The 23,188-nt window shown below is 50.1% G+C and overlaps 1 long non-coding RNA gene across 1 annotated transcript; it reads left to right on the top strand.

The window, feature by feature from the left end:
- The first annotated feature begins 684 nt into the window (after positions 1–684).
- On the top strand, positions 685–13,565 carry LOC122463458. The gene is made up of 3 exons (XR_006286868.1): positions 685–799; positions 11,320–11,518; positions 13,296–13,565. It is a non-coding gene; the product is annotated as an uncharacterized LOC122463458 (long non-coding RNA).
- The last annotated feature ends 9,623 nt before the right edge of the window (positions 13,566–23,188 follow it).

The raw sequence follows: 23,188 nt of genomic DNA, 5'->3' as shown, positions 1-23,188 counted from the left end.
GGGGTCGCCAGGGCTGGTGTTAGACTTCCTGGGGCCCGGGGCTGAAGCCAAAGCCTGAGCCCCACCGCCCAGGGTAGAAGCCCTCAAGTTTCAGCTTCTCCCCCTGTCCAGGCAGCGGGGTTCGGGCTTCAGTCCCCCTTCCCGGGGTCACGTAGTAATTTTTGTTGTCAGAAGGGGGTCGCGGTACCATGAAGTGTGAGACCCCCTGCTTGATACTGAAGTGTTAATTCAAACAGGGAGACCTCTAACTCCATGCAGGAGGCCTGAGCTACTTAAACCGGTTTTAGTAGAAAGAACGGCCAGTTTACACAACGGCTGGCTTAAACTGAACGTGCTTCCTCGGAATTTGCAGCGCCTTGTCCCAAAGTTTGAAGAGGACCAAGGATTGTTTTAAACTAACCTCCTGTGTTTTGTCAAGCTAGGTATCGGGCTCTTAAAAATGGCCCTTTATACTATAGGTTTAATGGAGCCATTGAGGAGAGAGGCAGAGTCTGAGGTATCTTGCAAAATCTCCCCCTTTCAGTGAATTCTGGTTGACTTGGGGATATGCTGGGAAGGGATAGGGTTCAGAGGCAGGGAACGTCAGAGCGGCTGAGAGCCCACTGCATGAGCGGCATGTGGCAACCAAAGGGTTAAAATTAACTCCAGGGTATAAAACATCAGTTAATCAGGTCCCCTAAGATGTCTGGCCTGAGACCAATCAAGGCTGATGCAATCTGAGGTGCTGAGCACCTGCTAGGTAACTGATATCTGGGTGTGGCCATAGGGCTGTCCAGAGCAGTAGCTGGCTTTGAAGCTGGTAAGGTCCCTGCAGCAATGTCTAGTACCTTGGCAATTGTTTTTGGTGTTTAGCCTAAACTGAACTTTTGCTATGGAAACCCAAGTGGGTGCTTTGTAGTTCTCTAGCGCACAAGGGTGAGGCTGTAGGGGTGGGAGGCAGAGCTCCAGACAGCGAGTGGAGGTGTTGGGGGAGCCTGGAGCGGCCTGCAGTGATTTTTATGCTGCGAGGTGGTGGGTTTGCTGAGGGTGGGGATGGGGAGAGATTTGTAGTGTGCTCTGTTGGGTGTTTGTGCTGCATGGGGTTTGGCTGAGAGTTTGGAGCTCCCATCAGAGTCTTGCGGCAGCTTGTTTGGGCGGGGTGGCAGATTTGAGCTAGCAGAAGGACTGGCACCATGCTACAGGGGGGCTGTGCTCTGTGGGGCTGGAGCTCCCACAATGGAGATATTGGGAACAGGCTGCAGGCTCATTCTGCATAAGACTGGGGCTAGGGGAAGGACTGGCAACTCCCTGCCCCATGGTTATGGGATGAAGTGCATTACATCTGGTGGTTGGTTCAAGTTCCCCAGTGGAGAGCCTTGCCCTCCCCCTTCTCCTTCCATATAACTTCATAGTTAATATCTCTTGGGGGGGCTTCAGGGGAGCCTGGAGGAGAGGAGGATGGCTTTCTGCTAGTTGGCTGTGTGTGTGTGACTGCAGAGTGGCAGGGCCAAGGTGTGGCTAGGCAGAAAGGCCTGAGACAGGGGAATGAGCAGATCTCTCTAGAGGCCAGGTTGGCAGGGTACTAGGTGGGCAGGTATAAGATTCAGGAGTGATCTTGGAACCCACCCAGGAGGTGAGCTGCTGTAAAAATTGCTACAAAGGTCCCTCATGGTACGGCGGCAGGGGTGCTGGGGCAGCAAGGTCAGTGGCCAGTGCGCTCTGCTGTCCCCTCACCCTGACTCCTGCAGCCCCTTTCTCCCAGTTCCTCCAGCTTATGCAGAGGGCTGCTGCCTGCAGCATGTTCCCCTCGGCCCCAGATGGCTCCCCGTTGGCTTAGGATCTTGTTCAGAACCGCTCTCCTTGACTGTAAATGCCCACCCTGGGTGTTGCTCCATGGTACCCCAGACATGGGCCTGATTCTCCTCTCATCTAAACGGGGCTGAATCAGGAGCAGCTGCACTGGAGACAGTGAACTGGATTCTCAGTAATTCCCTTCCGGCGTGTGGATAGGGATGGTAGAGGAGGGGGCAAAGGTCCTCAGTAGAGGGCTGCTCTAACTTATCCTCTTTCCGACTGTGCCCTAAGCAGCAGAGAATAGACCACCGGCTGTGCAGTGCCCCCCAGCTACGTGCCACTTACCGGGGTGGGGGCTGGGAGCAGGGCTGGTGTAGCACTCTTGCACCAGTTCTACACTGGCCAGGGAAGCTCCCTTGGAATAGGATTACCAGGGGGCCATTTACACTGATTTTAAGGCCCCGTTGCACTGCCAGAGCAGCATAAAGCGGGCTTAGTGTACAATCAGGCGCAAGGTAGTTGCATCATTTTAAGTGTGAGCAGAATCAGGCCCATCTGCTCTCTCTCTCCTGTGCTTTCTGCTTACCTAGCACTTCTCCCCCTTCCTGCCATCTGGCCCCCCTGCTACAAGAGCCTTCTCTTTTGCATCGCCTCAACCTCGTCGGCAACAATATCTTCCCTCCCACCCCTGCTCCCTGTGATGTCCCAGGTTATTTTAATGCAGGACCTCTGTTCTTTTGCTCTGCAGCACCATTTGCCTGGAAGATGCTATGTATAAAAACATAGCCTGCTTAATTCTGCACACTCCTACTCTGTGTATGGAAGAGACTGCACTGGGGATCAGCAGAGCCCTAGTGAGGATATGTAGGGTGGGGTCCAATCTATAGGAAGAGTTATTCGGACTCCAGCCAGGACGAATTCTGGTTACGCTTTCTCCCAAACAGCCCCTAAAAATATCATTCAAATTGGGGAGGGAAGAAAAAGGACATTGATTTTAGGTGACGTAAAGGCGAACTAATGTTAAAAGCAGATTGATTGCGACTTAATAGCTTTGTAATAAATTCCTTCTGCAAACAATATGTGTGAGAGGGCAGTGAAATCCCAAATGTTTCTACTTCTGTTGCTCATTAAATAACCCGATGAAATTATCTTTATTAAACACAGGCCTGCCCCCGGCCATAAAATGTTACTTTAATAATGAGTGAGGGTTATTCAAAACGTTAACTTGAGGGATAATAAACCTGCAATAGATGTTCGCTTATTGCACAGTGGTTAAATTGTCAATATTGTTACTCGTCACTGTTTGTACTGTGGCAGCTCCTAATGCCCCTGCCATGTGTAAAGCACCGTGCAAATACGGAACAAAAAGAGGGTACCTGCCCTGAAGAGTAGGATCATTTGATTAACTTGAAATCAATGTCTACGTTAATTTTCTTATTTGGGACATTCAATTAAAGGCTTTTATTATTTATATTGACATAATCGTTGCTGGCCCCAGCTAAGATAGGGGGTCCTGTGCCCACACATAGCAAAGGACAGTCTGTGCGCTGGAGAGCTTACAATCTAAATAGACCAGACAGACACATGGTGTGGAAAGTAAAATATTATTCTCTCCATTGTACAGATGGGAAACCGAGGCATGGAGAGACTAAGTGACTTGCCCAAGGTAACACAAGAAGTTTGTGGCAGCGCTGGGGATTGAAGCCAGTCCTCCTGAGTTTGCATTCAGGGCCTAGTCTTGGGTCTTGCAAAAGTATGTGTTTCTACAGAGAAAGGCAATTGCACATGCAGGGTATAATTTCAAAGATTATGCAGCGCCCGCAATGCACGTGAGGCACAATTTGGTGGTGTGGCAGCCAAATTCCCCCACCGAACCTATCGGAGAACCCAGGAATGTCACCCAGAAGAGAATTGGTGGAACAGGGAGCAAGGGTGTTAAATTGTACCCACTGAAGGTCAGAGTGACACAAGAAAAGTTAACAAATTGATGATAGTTGGAGACCTTCTAATGGCATCCCTGATGCAGCAAATGTGATGCGCTCGGCCCAGTGCAGAGTGAACCTTCACAAAAGCACTGCACAGCACAGCTAGATTTGAAAAACCTCTACGCAGAAGACGACCAAGACTGGTGGCAGCTGAGGACTGTGGTACGTTGGTAGAGCCCAGAATTGGAATGCCGGGGCAGGTGCTGCAGGTCGGGATTGAGGTGCATTAGCATAGCTATGAGGGGGCTGACTGCTGGCACAGGAAGGGCTGGTAGAGGTTGGGATTGAGTAGCATCAGTGGGGCGAGCTCAGGACTGAAGGGAATTTGAACCGACTGCACTGCTGGTAATTGTTTGTTCTCTCGCTTTCACATGCCCCCAGCCCAGTTCATAGAGGAAAATTCCCCCAATAAATCAGGGTGTCAGTTCTGAGCCAAAGCTTCCTCTCTTCATATTGAAACAGTGGAAAGCTCAACAATGACTAAATGGGGCAAAGGGAGGTGAGATCCATCCACAGCAAAGAGCCCTGATTTATTAGGAGACATTAATAGGCCCAGTGGTAATAAAAGGTCAACATTTGTCTAGCGTTTGGCACATCCTTATACAGCGGGGGCGGGGAGAGGCCGGGTAGCTGTTTGCACTGCAAATTGTCTGCAATGTGGAGTTTCTCCAAACACAAAGGAATTGCCAGCAAGATATTGGGCTCAGCCAGAGGACCAAGCTGAGCAGAAAGCTTGGCTTGGGTAGCGCTTTGGAGATGGTCACGTAGCTTTCCTCCTGACTCGGTGAAGGCTTGGAATAGCCTCAATATGTGACATGCTAATTAATCTCCTTTGCATTCTGCTTGCCCCACGAAGAGCCAGAGTTGTGTTGTTTTGCTGTCTGGCATGACTGCTGAAGCAGTGTTGTGCTGGCCAGCCTGATGTCAGCTCCCCCCTCTTCCATTCTGTCTGGAAAGGATACGGCAGCAGCGGGACAAACAAATTAACGAACAGGGGGAGTTAAAATAGCCGAAAGCTCCTTGCTGTCACTGACTCTGAGCCCAGCGTTTTTGCACAGGACAGGGAGGCCGCTATCGCACCTTAGAGGGGAATAAAAACAGTGCGTGGAGTGTGTATCACGCCTTCTCTTCAAGGGTCTCAAAGCACTTTTCACAAATTATGGCTCCCAGCCCTGCTTTGAAGCTCAGAAGCTATAGTGGGAAGGGGTATGCAAATACGTAGGCCGATAGGTAAATTATCCCCATTTTATAGACGGAGAAACAGCGGCACAGGAAGGGGAAGACTTATTTTTGTTTTAAAATAGGGATGTCTAAATTTAGGCACCTAAATAGGTGCACGCAGTAGTTCCTGTGGAGCTCTGAGAAGGCTGCTGAATGCTGAGCACTTTTGAAAATCAAACCACTTCTTTGGGCTCCTAAGTTTAGGCCCCCAGGTTTAAAAAAATCTTGGTTTAAGTGAATTGACGAATGTTGGACAGGGAGTCAGTGGCAGAGCTGACCACCTCTGCTTCTCAGTCCTGGGCATCAACCACAAGGCCACCCTTCCGCTCATGAAGAGAGAGGGAGAAAGGTGGAGGCAGAGGGAAGAGCAGACAGATGCAATGCCAAGACAACAGATTATTTATATGGGAAGCTCTTTGGGGCAGGGACCGTCTTTTTGTGTTTGTACAGTGCCTAGTACAGTGGGGCCTTGGTCCATGACTGGTGCTCCCAACTTCTACCTCAGTACAAATAACAATAAAAAGGGAGGTAAGGGAAAGCAGGGGAGAGAGAGAAGAGAGCAAGGAGGAGACACAGAGGCAAGAGAAGTCAACATGACCTCTCTTGATGCACAAATTACTCCACTTTTTCTGGCTGGCTCAAGACTCTGACTCATCAGCCTGGCTATTTTAATGGCTTAACCCCCTGGAGCCCAGAATCCCGGTCTGTGGCGAGTCACCTGGTCACATGGTACTGGCTCCTCGTCCTTACTTCCAGCAGCTAATGCGCATCCAAAGAAGCTTAAAAAAGGACATTCAGCGCTGTCCTGACCGGGTGCTTCCAGTAAGTAATGACTGTGGTTGCACAGGGACGTCATAGTGGTGCTCTGTGCTTGTGAGTAAGAAGACAGATGGCCTGTCTCTACAATAGGGTCCCCCGTGATGAAAAAGCGTGGGAACCCCAAGTCTAGAGCACTATTAGCAGAGCAAGAGAGACCCAGCTGGGGCGAATGAGGGAATTTTTGTAACGTGTGTAGGACAAACACAGATGACTCAGTTTACCCACTGACTCCGTATTGGTGTGCACTGGCTGTCAATGGAGAGGGGAACGAGGCAGGGCCACGTGTCATGTATGTTGTCTGAGTTGAGACCAGCTGCTCCAACGAGAATTGGCTGGAATCGGCACAAACGCATGGCAGGCCCAGAGGAGATGACAGGAGCCTCAGTGACTGAACGTTAACTTTCAGTGACTGGGAGGCTGAGGTGGGCTGAACTCATGACTACAAGGGAGGCTGCAAATGGGGACCAAAGGAATATGGGGTGAGCAGACTGGTTTTTAAGATGGTTACTGAGACATGCAGGGTCACAGAGACAGAGGGATGGAGAGCCAAGAGGGATCCAGGAAAGCACCCTGGGGCAGTTGCTTCTGCCAGTATGGACTCTGATTTCAGCTTGGCTTTCCCATGCTAACCTAGAAGCTGTATGCCAGGGGACTTATAAATGCTGCCTTGTTCTGAAAAGGCTGCACGATGTCACCGCAAAACTCATTCAGGTGCCTGAAGGGGTAAAAAGTCTCTGAACAGATCATCTGCACTTCTGCCAGACTTGCTGTGGAGAGCCCCTGGGGAGAAACAAAAGTGCTGGAACCAGAGGGCAGGCCCAGTTTCGGAGTTTGATTGCTAGTTTGGCTGCAACCAACGTGTGTCTGCAAAAAGTTCTGGTTTCAGTAGATCAGCATTTTCCAACGAAAGGACGTTTTGTCGAAAAACTCCCAGCCAGCTCTAGTCACTATGCGCGTTCTCCAGCAAGCACAATACTTGGCTTCTGTGCTCAGTTCCTCTCTTCTCCCCCGGAGCCCTGTCTCCGTCTTACCTTCACTCCCTCCACAAGCAGCACAAGAACCCTCCCTGGCTCTTCCTCTTGGCCCACTCCCCATCCTCTTCACACAGCCACTGCACCTCCCTTTGACACGTACCCACTTCCAGGACGCAGCTGGACCTTGTGCTATGACTGTGGGGACAGGATGGCACGGCGGTAAGGGCCACAAACAGCAGGAGACCGGTCATGTTGGGCGAACTGCTGAAGGAGCTTGGCAGGACTTGGACCTCACAAGTACCTACCTTCCGCTGGCCAGAAATCCTCCCTTTTTCCTAGTGAAGTGCCCCCCGGGGCCAGAACCGAGGACCAAGCTGCCTCCCCTCTATCCTAAAGCCAAGGCCCAGCAGAGACGTTCCCTCCTTCACTGGGGCGAGAAATAAAGCCAGCCTGTGAGTTGCCCCCAGAAGATTGTGGGTTCAAGCAGCCACTAGCTAGTTCTGCAGCACCCTCATGTTGACACCCTTGGGAAACTGACCCCTTTCCCCACTTGATCTCCCCTGAGGTATTGGGAGCTGCCGTTTCCTAAGGGGTTAACACTTGTATGAGCTAGTGATTGTTTTGTTCTTTTACATCTTGTACCAGTGAATAATTAGAAGCAGCTTGTTGGTGAGGTTTCCTGGTTCTCTGGAGTAGATCTGAATTGCTTTCCCTGTCATTAACCCCTAGCTTGGGGGGGGGAAAAAACCTACTAGCTGATAAGGAGTGCATTTGATCTATGCTGCCTGTCTCAAGAGAGAGAAGAGCGTGCCCAATGGCAGGGCCAAGCTGTGAAGCTTCATGGCTAATTATTATCACCAAGGTCACCCTGAAAAAAAACAAAAACCCATGGCGTGAAAGGGAAGAGATGACAGCAGAAGAGAGAGAGAGCTGCTGCAGGGGAATGCGTAAAGGCTTTTGGATAAACACACCCGGCGGTAGTGCCAGCAGAGTGACTGGAAATGAACTAGACTGGAAGCAAGTGGAGGAGGGACAAGAGGATAAGGAGGGTGGGAGAAGGCTTGAGGAGATGGACAGTTTTAGCTGTGATGGCGTTAGAATGAATCACTCCGGTTGTCCTTCAGGAACAAGAAAGGCTTTAGGGTCTGTCTTCAAGGCAGAATTAATTCAGTGCTTACCCAGGTGCTGCCCCTAACCCTCCTACTGTCCATGCACAAAACTTTCTGATCTGGGTTAAGTCATGCTTTCAGCTCAGGCTTGCTGGGGCTATAGGCTAAAACCCAAGTGAGGCTTTCACTCAGACTGGTAACGCGTCCCCTCTGCAGCGAGCCCCTTGAATGCTGGTAGTCCTCTGATGCCTTCCCACAATCCCCCTATGTGCCCAGAAGGACAGACAAGTTCTCCCACAATTTACTGGGAAAGAATCTGAGCAGCTCAGATCATTACAGCGCAAAGAACCATGGATGTGCCCCCAGAAGTCCTCCTGCCACACGCCAGGGAGCACAGAACCAGTGAGGATACTGTAACTTGGGTAGGGCTTTGCAATGTGGCTGCTCGCACCTGGGCTAGGCTTACCTGGCTGCTCAGACCTGAGTGCCAACTACCTGAGTTAACTCAGCAGTGAAAACGTATGCCGAGTGTACGTTAGTGCTGGGTGAACCTAAAAAGGTCGGAAGTGAAACTGGTTGGGGGGGAAAAGAGGAAGGAAAAATTGCATATGTCCCTTCCCCCTTTAAAAAAAAAAATCAAAATTTGAGAATTTGTAATTTTAAATAGAAATTTCAAAATTTAGACTCAGCCTCCAGTTGGTTGAAAAATACTTGAAATTTCAAAAAAAATAATCAGAAATCTCCAATACATCTTGACCAGCTCTACTTGGAAGTTCTGACTGGAGGAAAAAGCTCATCCTGAAGTCTGATTATTATCTGAGATTTTCACGAAACACGTTTCCTTATGAGGTTCCTGGTACTGCCAGGAGAGGCTGAGATACCACCAGAGCAGCCTTTCTCTCAGTAGTTCTCACTTCCACTTCCAGCCAGGCTTGAATTCTGTTAAGATAGCGGCAACCCGGTGAAATCATTGTGTGTTACTATTTACAATGACCGAAGAGCGTGAGTAACAACCTTGGGATAGGCTGTTTAAAAACCAGTTAGATTTTTACCAACCAACTGCACCAAGTGCGAACTCCTCAGGCCCTTTAATGGCCTTAGTATGGAGTCACAGACAGTCACCTGGGATACTCTGGTCTGCCTTGTCACCCAGGTAAGCAAGTCTCTGTGACAGATGGCCCCATATGCCAAGAATCACAGCAATAATGAGGTTACTCCAAGTCCCAAAGGATCAGTCACCTACCCCAGGTCAGTTGTGCTTTGAGTCTCACACCAAAGACAATGCTTGTAGCCAATGTTATAGTAAACTATATGAAGATTTATTAAATAGGCAAAGGAAATTAGTGAGCGATTTATAGGGTTAAAGCAAGCAAACATAGACACATGGATGAGTTTGTCTTAGGTTTCAAAAGGTAATACAGGTTTCTATACTCTCTGAGTTCTGTGTGTCCTTTAGGGCTAACTAACCCAGGCCAAGCAGTTGGGGATCTCTTGCTTATGCCTAGAAACACCTTGTCCTCACCCGAGTCTAAGCAGCTTAAAGATCCTTAGGCCCTTTGGTTTGGGGATTTTATCCCGCTCCTGCCATGTTCTCTGAGCTGCAATCTCAGCAGATAGGAGTCCACCAGCATGACTCATCCTCACGTGGAGGAGAGCGGAACAGCAATAAGAATCTTTAGTCCTGTTGTTTTTCAATCCCGATGTCAGAGTGTCCAGTTGTAAGATCCAACCATAGCCCATGTGGTATATCGACGGGTCTCCTCTTTCAGGAGGAGTGTAACAATTTCTGTAGAAGAGCAGCTCTTCACGCTAATTAATGCCCCTCTCCTGTATGGCAATTCATACAGTCCCAGAGGCTCCCAATACAACAGTACAACATTTCAATATGGGGCACAGATATAAGTGAGATTAATGAATACAGCCTCTCACAAGCATTCAATAGAGTCTAAATACTAAACACTTTCTCATCATTCTAATATGTTTTTCACCAATATTAACACACAAGAGAGCCAGGCTGATTCCAGCTGTGTATCTGCCAGTGTCCCGTTGAGGCCTGGGGACCTTGGCATGAGCTGGCGGTGGGTCTCCCAGCGTCACACATCGAAACGCTGGACCAAACTTTTTCAAATCTTACTGAAAGTTTCTGTTCAAATTCACAGCAAAGGTTGGAGCTGGGGCAAGAGTCAAAGAGGAGGGGTGTTATATTATCCGGTCCAGTCTCTGCCTGTCTGCCTACTTCATTAACCCTTGATGTCTCTGTCCTCAGTTGTCATGAGCTCTGTTTCCTATCTTATGCAAGAATGGAAGGTCAGATTTTTAAGAGGTAGTGGGGGGAGATATAATCCTCAGAGGGCTGATACATGATCCTGGAATGTTTTGGAAATCTAATGCTGCCTGCACCATTTCCCTTCTCCACAGCTGGCCAGTGTGCAGCTGTTGGGAGGAAGAGAACCGTTAACGCTTTCCTGTCAGTGCCCAGGGACCCCTGCCTCAGGACAATGGGTTGGTTGTTTGACTAGGCTGGATTTCCCCCAATGCACACCAAGGGTCCTTGAAGAGCTTCCTATCAGTCCTGGGGAGCAGCAACATTCATGCCAAAGAATGAGAACAAAATAGCATAACAGCTCCTTGTAAAAGGAGACATTTGAGGGCAAAACCCAACAACTTCTCCCTAGAAAATAAACAGCCAGATGTTCCAAAGAGAGAACAAGCCTTGGAGGCCCTTAAAGGACAAAATGGAGCAGGAGTGGTTGGCCGCAGAGGGGAAATGCAGTGGGAATGGTACCACGCGCAGAGGAAAAAAGGTGCCCAGATGCCACGGTGATGGGGGCAGGGAAAGGTCTGGAATAGAATGGGAGAGGGGATTGGCACTGGAGAAGCCGGAGTGATGGGCAAATAGAGTACACAGAGGTTACAGACCCAATGCAGCTGATAGGTAGGGGAAATGAGGCATGAGTCGGGTGGACAAGCCAGGGCCCGAAAGGAAGGACCATGATTTATTTTACCCAGGAGGCACAGAACACTGGGAAGCAGGCACTGGGCTTGCAGTGTCTTAAACTTGTGTCCAGCGCAGGGCTCAGGGGGCACTGAGGCGAAGGAAAGGTTGGTGCCCAAAGAACCCAGGCAGAAGCTTTGACACAAAGAATAGTTATAGAGGAGAAAAGTCAAAGTTTGTGTTGGGTCAGAGCCTGTAGGAAAACAAGCTGAATTTAGAGACTGGCCATAGCTGTAAAGTTTGGTGCTCAACCCAAACTTTTCTGGGGCTTTGACTCAGGCCCCTGTTCTTCCCAAAATACTTGCCAAGCAATATAGGCCAATGCTACAAAAGGGTGTAATAAAAAATCATGGCAGCTGGGGTTGTTCTCCATTGCGCTCCAGAGTCCAAACTCATACAGTTGCTTTCTGTGCATTTTCTTCTTGTGCTTCTCTACCCCCTAGGTATTGATCTGAGTGCCAGCTCCTCGAATTTGCACGGAAATTACTTTCCATCTATCTCCACCCAAACAAGGAAATGGAATAAGAGGGTCAAGAGAAAATTCCACTTGCCAAGCAGCACTTGCTACTGTCATGTAGCTTCGCTAAGGAAACTTATGCTCCAAAGATCTAGTGTGAAACAAACAAACAAACAATTTTCCAGGTAAGAAATTTGCACCACGTGAGTTACACCAAGGGGCCTACCGTTTGAAAACTCACAAGTCCCTTTGATGTCTATAGGCCAAGAGCTTTGGACCAGTGCCTGGCATATCCATTCATCCTTTTCAATGGGCAACTGGACAGACAAGAACTTTGTCATGAGGATTTAGTGCTGGTGAAGGAACTAAACTTAACTTATGCTGGAGACCTAAGCCCACCGCCTATCCAGCTAATCATGCAGGTTTCTCGCCTGCTGCCTCGCTCCTGGACCCAGAGGGATCAACACCAGGGCAGTTAAGCCACCAGGGCAGTTGAGTCCTTGCTGAGATTGCCAGCGTGGTGGCCAGGAATGAAGGTAGTTTTGTGGCATGGTCTATTAGTACCTGGCCTGAGCAACCTGATTAATTTCTCAAAGGCCACCAAACAGCCTTCCTAAGAGTAAGAGATTCTGGCCCCCACTGAACCGGGCTGGATTTGAACTGGTAACCTGGAGTCAAACGTTTCCTTCTCCTGTTACCATGCCCCAGTCTCCGTGGGATGTAACATTCCTTCGGAGCCATGGAAAAGATGCTGGCATAGACTTGAGTGACATGCCAAATGCATGTGCTGTCAGCTCCTCCTGTCTTTGGCAGCGAGGCCACATGGGATGTTAATGTCGAGGAGAGGGCAAAACTAAAGGAAGGGCTGTTGGATTCCAAAAGCAGCTGATGCCACGCAAGGAAAACAGCTGCCTGGCTCCTTCTTTCAGAGAGGAAAGATACTAGGCAACAGGATGGAGGAGAGAGGCCTAGGCCAAAACCATGGCCAGGCTGGAAGGGAAGCCCAGACTAAGTGGCATGCATGGGGATGGAATCAGTTGGTTTGCGACACCTCTGATAGGTTGGGTGGTCTAATAGCTTGCCCTGAATAGATGCTGCAGGAGCTTACCCCGTTATCTAAGGGTTCCTCCTGCTGGATCGTTGGCCTGTGGCAGGGAGGTAATTGGACGAGGTGATCAGTATGGGTGAAATCCTGCTTCCACTGAAGTAACATGTTTAACAGCGAGGGTAACTAACCACGGGAACAATTTACTAAAAGGTCGTAGTGGATTGTCCTCATCTGGCAATTTTAAAATCGAGACGGGATGTTTTTTCTAAGCGATCTGCCCTATTCCGGGGATGTTCTACGGCCTGTGTTAGGCAGGATGATCACCGTAGCCTCTTCTGTCCTGGGAATCTATGAATGGCAAAATCCCAGCCACCTCAAAGGGGGCAGGATTTTGCTGGGTGGTGTCTGAGAATCCTTAGAGTCCCCCCAGTTCTGGGATACAAGAGCCTTTTGTTTCCATTACAATGGGAGTCTCAGCCATATCCAGCAGCCACTCCTTAGCCTGCACGAAACGAGTTGGGTGGGTCTCAGTCCACTTCCTAGTGGTCAGGTTTCTGCATCACAAATCCCTAAAACATGAGCCTTTCTAGACTTTCCATACCCCTTTGCGGAAAGGGGGGTATTTGTTAATCCTTCCTATTGTAATTTGGAATGACCTCATTATCCATGCAAATCTCCAAGCCTTTTAAACAAACAATCCTGCTAGGTTCTTGGCCTCATTGGCATCTTAAGGCGCTGAGTCCCACTGGCTAATTGTGCGTTGGGTTAAAAAGTATTTCCTTGGATAGCTTTCCAAGTTGCTGCCGTTTGAATGTTCATTGAATGCCCCCTTGTTCTTGCATAACCAACACTGGCAGCCCTTCAGACCGCTGAAGGGACACCAAGAATTCGCCATCCCTTCCCATCTGTTGCAGAAACTGCTGTCGTGGCCGTTGGAAGAATTTCAAGCGAGTGGTACCAGCTGTCCAGGGTAGCCAACGCAATCTGATATGCACGTGTCTGGCAAGGTACCGAGCCTGTTATGGAGGATTATAGCTAGCATTCATGCCAGGGACACAGCCTAACCCTCTCGGTTTATGAATGAAAGCCAAGGGGGCTGGAGAAGGGTGGGGGATCCCTCCTCTCTCACCCCCTCTCATCGAAGACAAAATAAACTCTCTTGGCTGCCTAGCAAAGAGCGTCTGAAGAATGTGTGTGTCAGAGGAGCCCAGCTGCGAGTGTGCTGGTGATGGATCGGCAAAGAGAGGGGATGGGGTGGGTAGGGACAGAGACAGCCCTGAGCCTTCCCAGTATGAGGCAGAGAGGGGATGATGGGCGGAGAGGTGCAGAGACAGTCCCCTGCTCGTGTGGGACAAGCGATGCGCTCCGTGTTGGAGGCGTGCAGACAGGCCTCTTCCCGAGAGGGCAAAGGAAACAGTGGTAAGGAAACAGTCCCTCTTGATAAGGGATATCTGGGAGCTTCGCTGCTGGCTGTTGTTCCAGGATAAGATGGGATCACGTGACCTGGGCCCCTGCCGGTGTTGATGTTGGCTCTGGGAAATGGAAAGCTAATTAAAGACAGGCATTGTCCCTAGCCCTCACATGCCTGGTCACACAAACACACATGGCTGACAGCGGGATGGGGCAGCAGACCCTCGAGATATACAGACCCAAGCCCTGGCTGCAGTGGGATTCTGCTCAGCTTCCTGTGGGGTTATTAGTGGGGCACAAGATCCAGACCCTGGGGGAGGGTTAGCAGAGAGAGGTCACCTCAGCCTGGCTACAGTTGGATGGAGGGCCTGTCCCTGCATGTCAGCACGGTGATGTTTCACATCCTCTTCCGCTTTCTTGGCTTTGCAAAGTCCTGGGGTGTCTCTGAGGTGCTAGCGTCTGAGCTTTCCCTGCCTGAGAGGGAGCTGGTCTTGGCTCCTGGCAAGGCAGAGTAAGAGACTCTCCTTCCCGGCAAAACTCCACGCTTCAGCCTCCGTAGTGCATCACCCCTCTCCATAGCCTCCCCATACCATGATTTGCAAGGAGACTCCCCGCCATAATTAGTGCTAGGGTGACCAGATAGCAAGTGTGAAAAATCGGGACAGAGGGTGGTGGATAATAGGAGCCTATACAAGAAAAAGCCCCAAATATCGGGACTGTCCCTATAAAATTGGGACATCTGGTCACCCTAGTTAGTGCCCGTGTCACGAGAGGAGGCACTAGAGTGGGAACAATCCAGGGCAGTGGGTGAAAGGAGATTGAAACGGGAGCGGGAAATCTGACTGTACCGGCCAGGCCCTGCGGGGGAGCCAAGCCAGTAGGATGCAGCACCCCATGGGGAAGGCAAAAGGGAAACACCCCCTCCCAGAACCTGGGGAGCAAGCTTGGCTGCTGACTAGCTCAGAGATTGCTGGGATTCCCGAGGTAGCTTTAACAGGCCTAGCAGGCTCCGCCCTGCGCGTGATTGATGCCAGATGCCTCAGCAGGCTCAGAGCTGAAGGTTGCATTATTATTACTATTTCCGTTTATTTTTTTGCTACGTTTCGTTCTGTGTTTACCCGTCCCAGGGCGACAGCTCGCCTGAGTCAAACGGACAGCGTGCTGTCCAGGGAGCGCGCCGGCCAAGCAGCCGTCATTGCGCTGGTGGAAAATATACCTCAACGTGAGAAAGCTTCCGTCCAGGACAAAAACCAACACGCATGCCCCCTGCGGGCTGGCTCTGCTCCCTGGGCCCGCGCTCAGAACTCAGCAGCGGCTCCTGGATTGGTCCCCAGTGCGGGGTGGGCAGTTTGCAAAGTCTGGGGGCAGAGCGTGCTGGGCTCAGAGCTGGCACCCGGGGGGGCGGGGGGGGGGGGGGGAGGTGTCGTCCTACAAGCGCTCGCAGACCCGTCGCAGGAGGCAAGGCCGGTGTCTGGGCGAGTGGGGGAAACGAGCTCCCGGGCGTGTGTGTCTCGGAACCTCGCCAAGCTCATTCGCTCCGAGAGCCGCCTGCAGTGTGAGGAGAGCTTGGTACCGGCCTGGTGTGCGAGCAGCACGTGGGGCCTGTCTCGCCACACGCTGCAGAGGGGATTCACCAGCACTCGCCTACTGGTGTTAGTGTTCGGAGCCCGTAGCCGTATTCATGAGCTCCTGGATTTGCAGCACCCTTGGGTGGAAAGGGTAGGAGTTTGGCTCATGGTTAGAGTGAGGAGCTAGGGGCCGGGACTCTTGGTTCTTAGCCAGGTTCTGTCCCATCGCATCCTCATTCCACCCAAGGAAAGGGAGCAGGCTTTAATATGTGTTGTATGAAGGGGTATCCCTGCTCTACGAGCAGAGAGGGGCCAAAACTGTTAATCATTTATCTACACCTCCCTCGACTTTGGGGCAGGTGGATAGAATGAAATGGGGCTTGTTTCCCAGCTTCGGCCTTTGCGAAAACGAAAGTGTGAGCGATGTGGGTTCTGCAGAACCAAACGCACCTTGGCTTTGCCCATCCCTATGCATAAAGCATGTTCTGCAGGAAGCTGGACTCACTGGCTCTCTCCTAGACCCTTCCCCTTTAGCAGGGGCCCATGTTATGTCACTGACTGAAGCTGGCACCACTGTCCCTTTCAGCTGGTTTCCATCCATGTGGTGGTGGGATGGGGCTGGCATCTGTCCAGCAGCATCATTGCTCCCATCTGTGCGTTAGAGAAGAAAACCTTTGGCTTTTTGTGCCGGAACCTAATTGATGGCAGGACATGAAAATTCCTTCCATAATAACTTCCGATAAGCTTTACCCTCAGCTTGACTTACAGAATGGGCTGCTAAACCCTGGAAAGATACCAAATGGTTAAGGGGCAGGTCAAAGAACTAGAGTCGGGGAGAGAGTGCCTTTGCTTTCGGAAGGCTGGGGATGTGGAGCAGAGCAAAGCTATCACTCGCACTTGAGTACCCGAGACATTTCAGTCTTGCAGTTGTTCTCACAGGCAGAATTTGAGCCTGGGGCCAAGTACAGAAGGATTCAGGAGACCGGGGCTCTAATTCTGCCACTGAATTGCCCTGGGAGTCATGAGTCTTATCCATGTGCCTCGGTTTCCCTATCAGTCAAATGGGGATAATGATGCTAACCCTCCTTCTGCAAAGAGCTTGGCGATCTATGGATTAAAAGTGAGGTATAAGAACAAAGAATTATTATTATACCAGGGCATAAATATTTGCTCCCTATAAAGTAATACCAAACATGAGCCATGTGAAAGTCCCTGTGGCAGCCAGAACTTGGAATCACTTTGCATTAGCTTGTTTAAAAAACTCAACCCTAATATTGCACTAAGACGGAGATTTTAGTTTTGCATTGAGGATAACACACTCCAGTGGAGCGGTGCAGTGCTTGGCGTAATAGGGGATTATTTTGGGGGGACGGGTGGAAGCCACATGGTGCTCCCCACGGAGACTGTTTGCAGGCAGGAGAGCCTGGGAGAAACCAAGTGCTAGCGAGAGCCTTAACGGACTGGAAGCTTTTCAAGGGGTAAATAAAGGGCCTTGTGTCATGCACGTTTGTTCAGTCAGACCACCACTGGCGCATGCCTATTAACCAGGCCATTATATTAACCAGGCCATTACGGCGCTCCTGAGGTCACCCCGCCGGGGAGTGGCGAGGTGGGGCCCTGTATCCACAGTGAGGAGCAATGCCATGCAGCAGCAGCAGGCACTGTCACTCTGAGAATGCGGGGCTGGAAGGGGCCTCGAGAAGTGATTGAGTCCAGTCCCTTCACTCCTCCTGTGCTCCTGGCTAGCCAGCGTGTTTCTCACCACCTGTTGGGTTCGTGCTGTAATATTGGCATTGAACTGAGAGAGGACAATAGTGCCCACTTCCCAGAGATGGGGTGAGGGTTAATTCATTAGTGTTTGCAAAGTCTCTAGGGAAGGGATATCTATTTATCTATCTACCTATCTATCTATCTCTCCATCCCCATACACAGTTCATCTCTTTCTCTCTCTGATCGCCATGGTATCCGTGCAACTTCCATAGCATTCGCCCTACTACCCCCACGTCTTAGCTGCAAAGTCAGCGCCCTGGAGTGGGTGTGCTGAGGATAGGACTGGCTGGCGTACCCAAATGGGATGGGAGGTCAGGCAGGGTACCTAAGAACAGCCAGAGTGGGTCAGAAAAAGGTCCATCCAGCCCAGTATCCTGTCTTCCGACAGTGGCCAGTGCCAGGTGCCCCAGAGGGAATGAACAGAATAGGGAATCATCAAGTGATCCATCCCCTGTCGCCCATTCCCAGCTTCTGGCAAACAGAGGCTAGGGACACCATCCCTGCCCATCCTGGCTAATAGCCACTGATGGACCTATCCTCCATGAACTTATCTAGTTCTTTTTTTAACCCTGTTATAGTCTTGGCCTTCACAATATCCTCCGGCAAAGAGTTCCACAGGTTGACTGTGCGTTGTATGAAGAAATACTTCCTTTTGTTTGTTTTAAACCTGCTGCCTATTAATTTCATTTGGTGACCCCTAGTTCTCGTGTTATGAGGAGTGAATAACACTTCCTTATTTACTTTCTCCCCAGCAGTCATGATTTTATAGACCTCAATCATATCCCCCCTTAGTCGTCTCTTTTCCAAACTGAAAAGTCCCAGTTTTATTAATCTCTCCTCATACGGCAGCCGTTCCATACCCCTCATCATTTTTGTTGAAAGCAGAGTGTCTCTTCTGTAGGTGATGGTGGGGGCAGGCTAGGCAGAAGAGGGATGGGCAGGAAGGAGGGGAGGTGATGGGGGGGAGACAAGACAGGGATGGGTGGGAATGGACCACAGGAAGCAGTAGGAGAGAGGGAGGAGCAGGAACAGATGGAAAGGAGTCAGAGCGTCTGGATCTCTGAGTGGAGCACTCATTCCTCCTTTCCCCCAGTCACGGGCCCTGAAGGAGATTCCCATACTAACCCAGCTGTAACGGACATGCCTAAAATATCTGACAGCACAGGAGCCTGAACCCCTTCCTCCCTCCAGGGCTGAGTGCAACAAAGAGCCCCTGATTCAACCCCTGCTCGCTCTGGGACAGGCCAGTCCCTCAGAGCAAAGGAGTGACATGGCAATGCCAAAGAGACTGGGGCTGGCGCTGATCACCTCCAGAGAGGGGTGGTCCTGGCAGCAGGAAGGCTGTGTTGACAGAGTCCCTCTCTGCTTGGATAATCTCCTAAATATTCAGGCCACTGGTGTATCACTAATGCTTGGCATTTCACTGGGCTCTGTGATATTACTCAGCGTGCCGAACAAATAACCACGAGCTGATATATTCAGCAGAGTCCTTGGCCCCGGGAGGGTGCCCAGCCTGCCAAGATCTAATGAGCGGCTGCGCAGACCCGCAGAAAAGAGGTTTGGACTTTTATAAAGATTTCTGCTCCAGAGAAACAATTTGGATGATTTAATCCCAGAGAAATGTGAAGTCTAATGAATTTCATGTCCCCTCCCTGTACTTAAAGCGATCAGAAGAATAGTCAGAAGAAAGGAGCAGGGAGAGGAAGGAAGAATGGGGAGGAGGGGGTTGCACAGAGAGGGGATGGGGAGGGAATGCCAAGCCGGGTCAGCAGCAGCCACAGCACAGAGCTATGGGATTCTCCCTCATCACTCAAACCTCCCAGAAAGTCTCTGCAGTGCCATGAACTTCAGCTCACAAATAGCCCCTTTCTTTCTTTCTGTCTTTCTATCTTTCTTTCACAGTGTTTAATAAAATAAAATACATGTAAGAGAGAGAGGGAAGTTTGGTCACCACATGCTGGGAATTCAGATGCCTTGGGGACTGGATGGGTGTCTGATCACTGAGATTTTCAACCCCCTGTATCATCACTTTCCATCTGGCTCCTTTTGGCAGTGATCAAAGCTCCTTGTGGCTGTTTGGTGTCTCAGTGGAATGAGTTTGATGGGTCTCAGACCAGTTTCTAGGGGGTGGTTTTCATGTTGGGAAACTGCCCTAATAATTGGTGCGGATTTGGCTATGGAGTTTGAACTATTCCCTCCACCTGAGAAGGGATCCCTCCCACTCAGAGATGAGGTTGCCGTGTGGGGAAGCACTATTGTATTCTAGGGATACATACAAGAATTCAGGGCTGGAATACAAGTGCTGTCAGTCCAGCATTCAGACTGATGTGTGATAGTTAGTCCCCCTGGACGGCACAGCTGTCAATCCAGCACTAACAATTCACTCCAACTTGTTCCTTTTTTAACAAAAAAAGTAAGGTTAGTCTTGAGATTAAGGCACTAGGCTGGGACTCGGGAGATCTGAGTTCAAATCTTGACTTTGCTAGAGACTCCTTGTGTGAAGATGGGCAACTTACTTGAACTCTCTGTGCCTCAGTTCCCCATCTGTAAAATGGGCTTCCAATCCTTCCTTTGCCTGTCTAGACTGCGAGATCTTCTGGGCAGGGAGTGTCTCTCATTGTGTTTATGGCAAACACTTAGCACAATAGGGTTAGGATCTCAAGATGCTGCCACAGTACTCATCATAGTGAGCCTGCATCTTCCCACGTGGATTTTTCTTGGCTCACCTCCTGTAAAACCTCTCATTACGAAGTGATTGCGGCCTGTTTGCAGGGCCAGATCCCCAGCTGGTGTAAACTGGTGTAGCTCCGTAGAGGCCCAAGCAGCTTGTGCTGATTTACACTGGCTGTGGATCTGGCCCCAGGTACTGCTGGCTCTCCATCTTTTTATTATGTATCCGACAATATTGGGCCCTGAGTGGAAGGCAATTTACAGCTCCTCCGGGAAACAGGCAGCATTACTTGTTTGTTAAATTCCTCCACCCCATCTGGTTTTCCTCTCCTGTTCTAGGACTGCCAAATATGAAAGCTCCAGTAGGTAATAACCCAATGGGAGGGGGAGAGTGAGCGACAGCAGTATACTGAGGGTGAACTTTATAAGCCTTGAGTAACTTGCACAGAGTTTTCCATTGCTTAATTTCCTTGATGCTAGAGAAGGTGCATTTATTCCCCTTATTCTCATAGCCTGTTCTGTGGGGAATGTTTGTCCATGGATTTAATGACCAAACCATCCGAGGGAACATTTCAAACGTGTTTTTCTTTTTTTTCTTTGATTGCTTTAAGCACTTGGCTGGGGCAAGGAGTTTGAGTGGAATTCTCTTTCCAGTCCTTCCCCCTGTCCCTGTCCTTTAAATCGCTGGTGAAATGGAGCATCCTGGATCAAGCATGCACAAAGAGCTCGCCACGGCCTGATTGTCCAGAGTGAGGTGCGTGATGATGGATGGAGTGGACTAGCCAAGTCTGGGAAGGTGGTACGAGCATTTTGGGATGGGAATGGCTGTAGCAAACTGAGCTCTCTCCTCCTCCTCCTCTGTCATTCTCTCCATTGGCTGGGCCTTTTAAGATGATGGAATCCATTGCCAGGATAAACAAAGCAAAAGCAACACAAAAGCGTCCCTTGTCCGGGCCAATTCACTAAGTATACAAAACGTGTTGTCTCCTGAGTGCTCAGAACTAAGCTGGCAATTCATAGATTCATAGATATTAAGGTCAGAAGGGACCATTATGATCATCTAATCTGACCTCCTGCACAATGCAGGCCACAGAATCTCATCCACCCACTCCTGCAACAAACCTCTCACCTATGTCTGAGCTACTGAAGTCCTCAAATCATGGTTTAAAGATGTCAAGGTGCAGAGAATCCTCCAGCAAGTGACCTGTGCCCCATGCTACAGAGGAAGGCGAAAAACCCCGAGGGCCTCTTCCAATCTGCCTGGAGGAAAATTTCTTCCTGACCCCAAATATGGCGATCAGCTGAACCCTGAGCATGTGGGCAAGATTCACCAGCCAGATACCCAGGAAAGAATTCTCTGTAGTAACTCAGATCCCACCCCATCTAACATCCCATCACAGGCCATTGGGCCTATTTACCATGAATAGTTAAAGATCAATTTATTGCCAAAATCGTGTTTTCCCATCATCTTCCATAAACTTATCGAGTTTAATCTTGAAGCCAGATAGGTCTTTTGCCCCCACGGCTTCCCTTGGAAGGCTATTCCAGAACTTCACTCATCTGATGGTTAGAAACCTTCGTCTATGCAGGAGGCCTCCGAACTCCAAGGTGATTCTGCGAGGATTTTCCGGTGCATTTGGACATTTTGGAGCCCGTACCCCACCCAGAACTGAAGCGCAACCATTACAAAGCACCCCGTGTTTTTAATAATGTCAGGAAAGAGTCTGGCTGGAAGAAGAGATAAGATTCTGCTAATAGGGAGGTAGAGTAATAGGGTGTAGAGGGTAAGTCATCTAAGCTCTCTAGGAAGTCTCCAATAAAGGTGTCATAGGTTTAACTTAGAGGAGATTGGCTGGGTATTATAATGTCATAGAACCATTGATTTTACAGCCAGAAGGGACTATTACAATAATCTAATGTGACCTCCTGTATATCCCTAGCCAAAGAGCTGTACCCAGGAATTCCTTCGCCCAACCTGCCAGACCACTTTAAAGATTTTTCCAGTCCTAGGGACAAAGAGTTAAGCAGCAAGAACCTGGACTGACAGTAGCAAAAGCTCCCTAAGGGATCTGAGCATGTGATTCCTATTAAAATTGAGGTGTCCAAACCCTCTCTGCATTTTTTAAAAACCTCAGTCTCGAGGTTTCTTTGCTTTCTGACGCCCTCCAGTTCAAAAAACGTGGACAGCGGAGGAGCTTGTGGCGTGTTGTGGTGGCTCCGAGGATATTTTGGGATGCTCCTACATTCCGTGATATTTGGACATGGGACATTCCTGGCCAACATCAGGGAGCCTCCATCGGTGGGTAACTCCATGTGAGCTGGGTAAAGCACGCTGGGAAGCAGCATGCAAATGAGCATGTCTAGCAAGCCCCTCCCTTCCCCACTCTGCTTCTCGAATGCTGTGTGAAGTATCCAGGGGGTTAACGGATGGAAGGAAATAAATCACGCTGCATGTCCGTGCTATGAATTATTACAGTGGAATCCTTCTATTATGAAGCAATAATTTTTTCCACTGATCATCTTCACTCCCAAACAGAGAGCTGCGCGTTGCCAAGCGTCGCGCTTCGATTTTTGTGCACAGGATCCTCGCAGAACATGCTATAAATGGGTAATCACTTCACCCACCACAGAAATGCAGCCACCTCTGTGGCCAAATGAGGCAACTGCTTAGCAGGCACAAAATGCAACAGGTTGGGGCTAGGAGGAGAAAAAGAATTGTGCTCCCAGCTGGGACTTGTAGGGGGAATTTCGGGAGCCAGAATGGCACTCTCCAGTTTGGCGTTCAGCTAACTCCCCTACTGAGGCAGGAAAAGGGGGCACTTGAAAAGCCATGAGCTGTCAGGGCCTCACTTTTTATGTCTCAATTAAAAGGCAGCACTGCGCCCCCTAATGCTGGGTTCGCGGACCCAGAGGGGAACTGGTAACTGCTGACCTACCAGCAAAGCTTCCTGCACATCCCAGGAGTCTCGCAGGCCATAGCTACGCTGCAGGGTCGCGCCGACCCTCCCAGCCCAGACAGTCTTGCACGAGGGGGGCTCAAGCTAGCGCCCACAAAATAGCAGCTTGGATGTTGCAGCTCAGGTTCTCAAGCCTACAGACGCCTGGGTCTGAGCTCGCGCGCCTCGCCCGGGGCTCTGCTGGAGTCACACCATTCACACCACAGCTGTTTTTAGCCTGCGAGCCTGTGCCCAGCTAGTACAAATCTCTCTATCTGGACCGGGAGGCCTCGCTCCCAGCTGCAGTGTAGACACGCTCATGGATCGCCCTGTTGCATCGCTGAATGAGGCAGGATCATCATAACAATGTTGCGCTTTCAGCCTGCATCGCTCTGCACGGCACTTGGCTCTTTTCGCGTTCACTATAAGCAGCATCCCCTGTGCATTGTAGAT

Source organism: Chelonia mydas, chromosome 21, assembly GCF_015237465.2.
Source record: "Chelonia mydas isolate rCheMyd1 chromosome 21, rCheMyd1.pri.v2, whole genome shotgun sequence".
Lineage (NCBI taxonomy): Eukaryota > Metazoa > Chordata > Testudines > Cheloniidae > Chelonia > Chelonia mydas.
The sequence above is the reverse complement of the archived record's forward strand: the minus strand, read 5'-3'. Positions and strand labels throughout refer to the sequence as shown.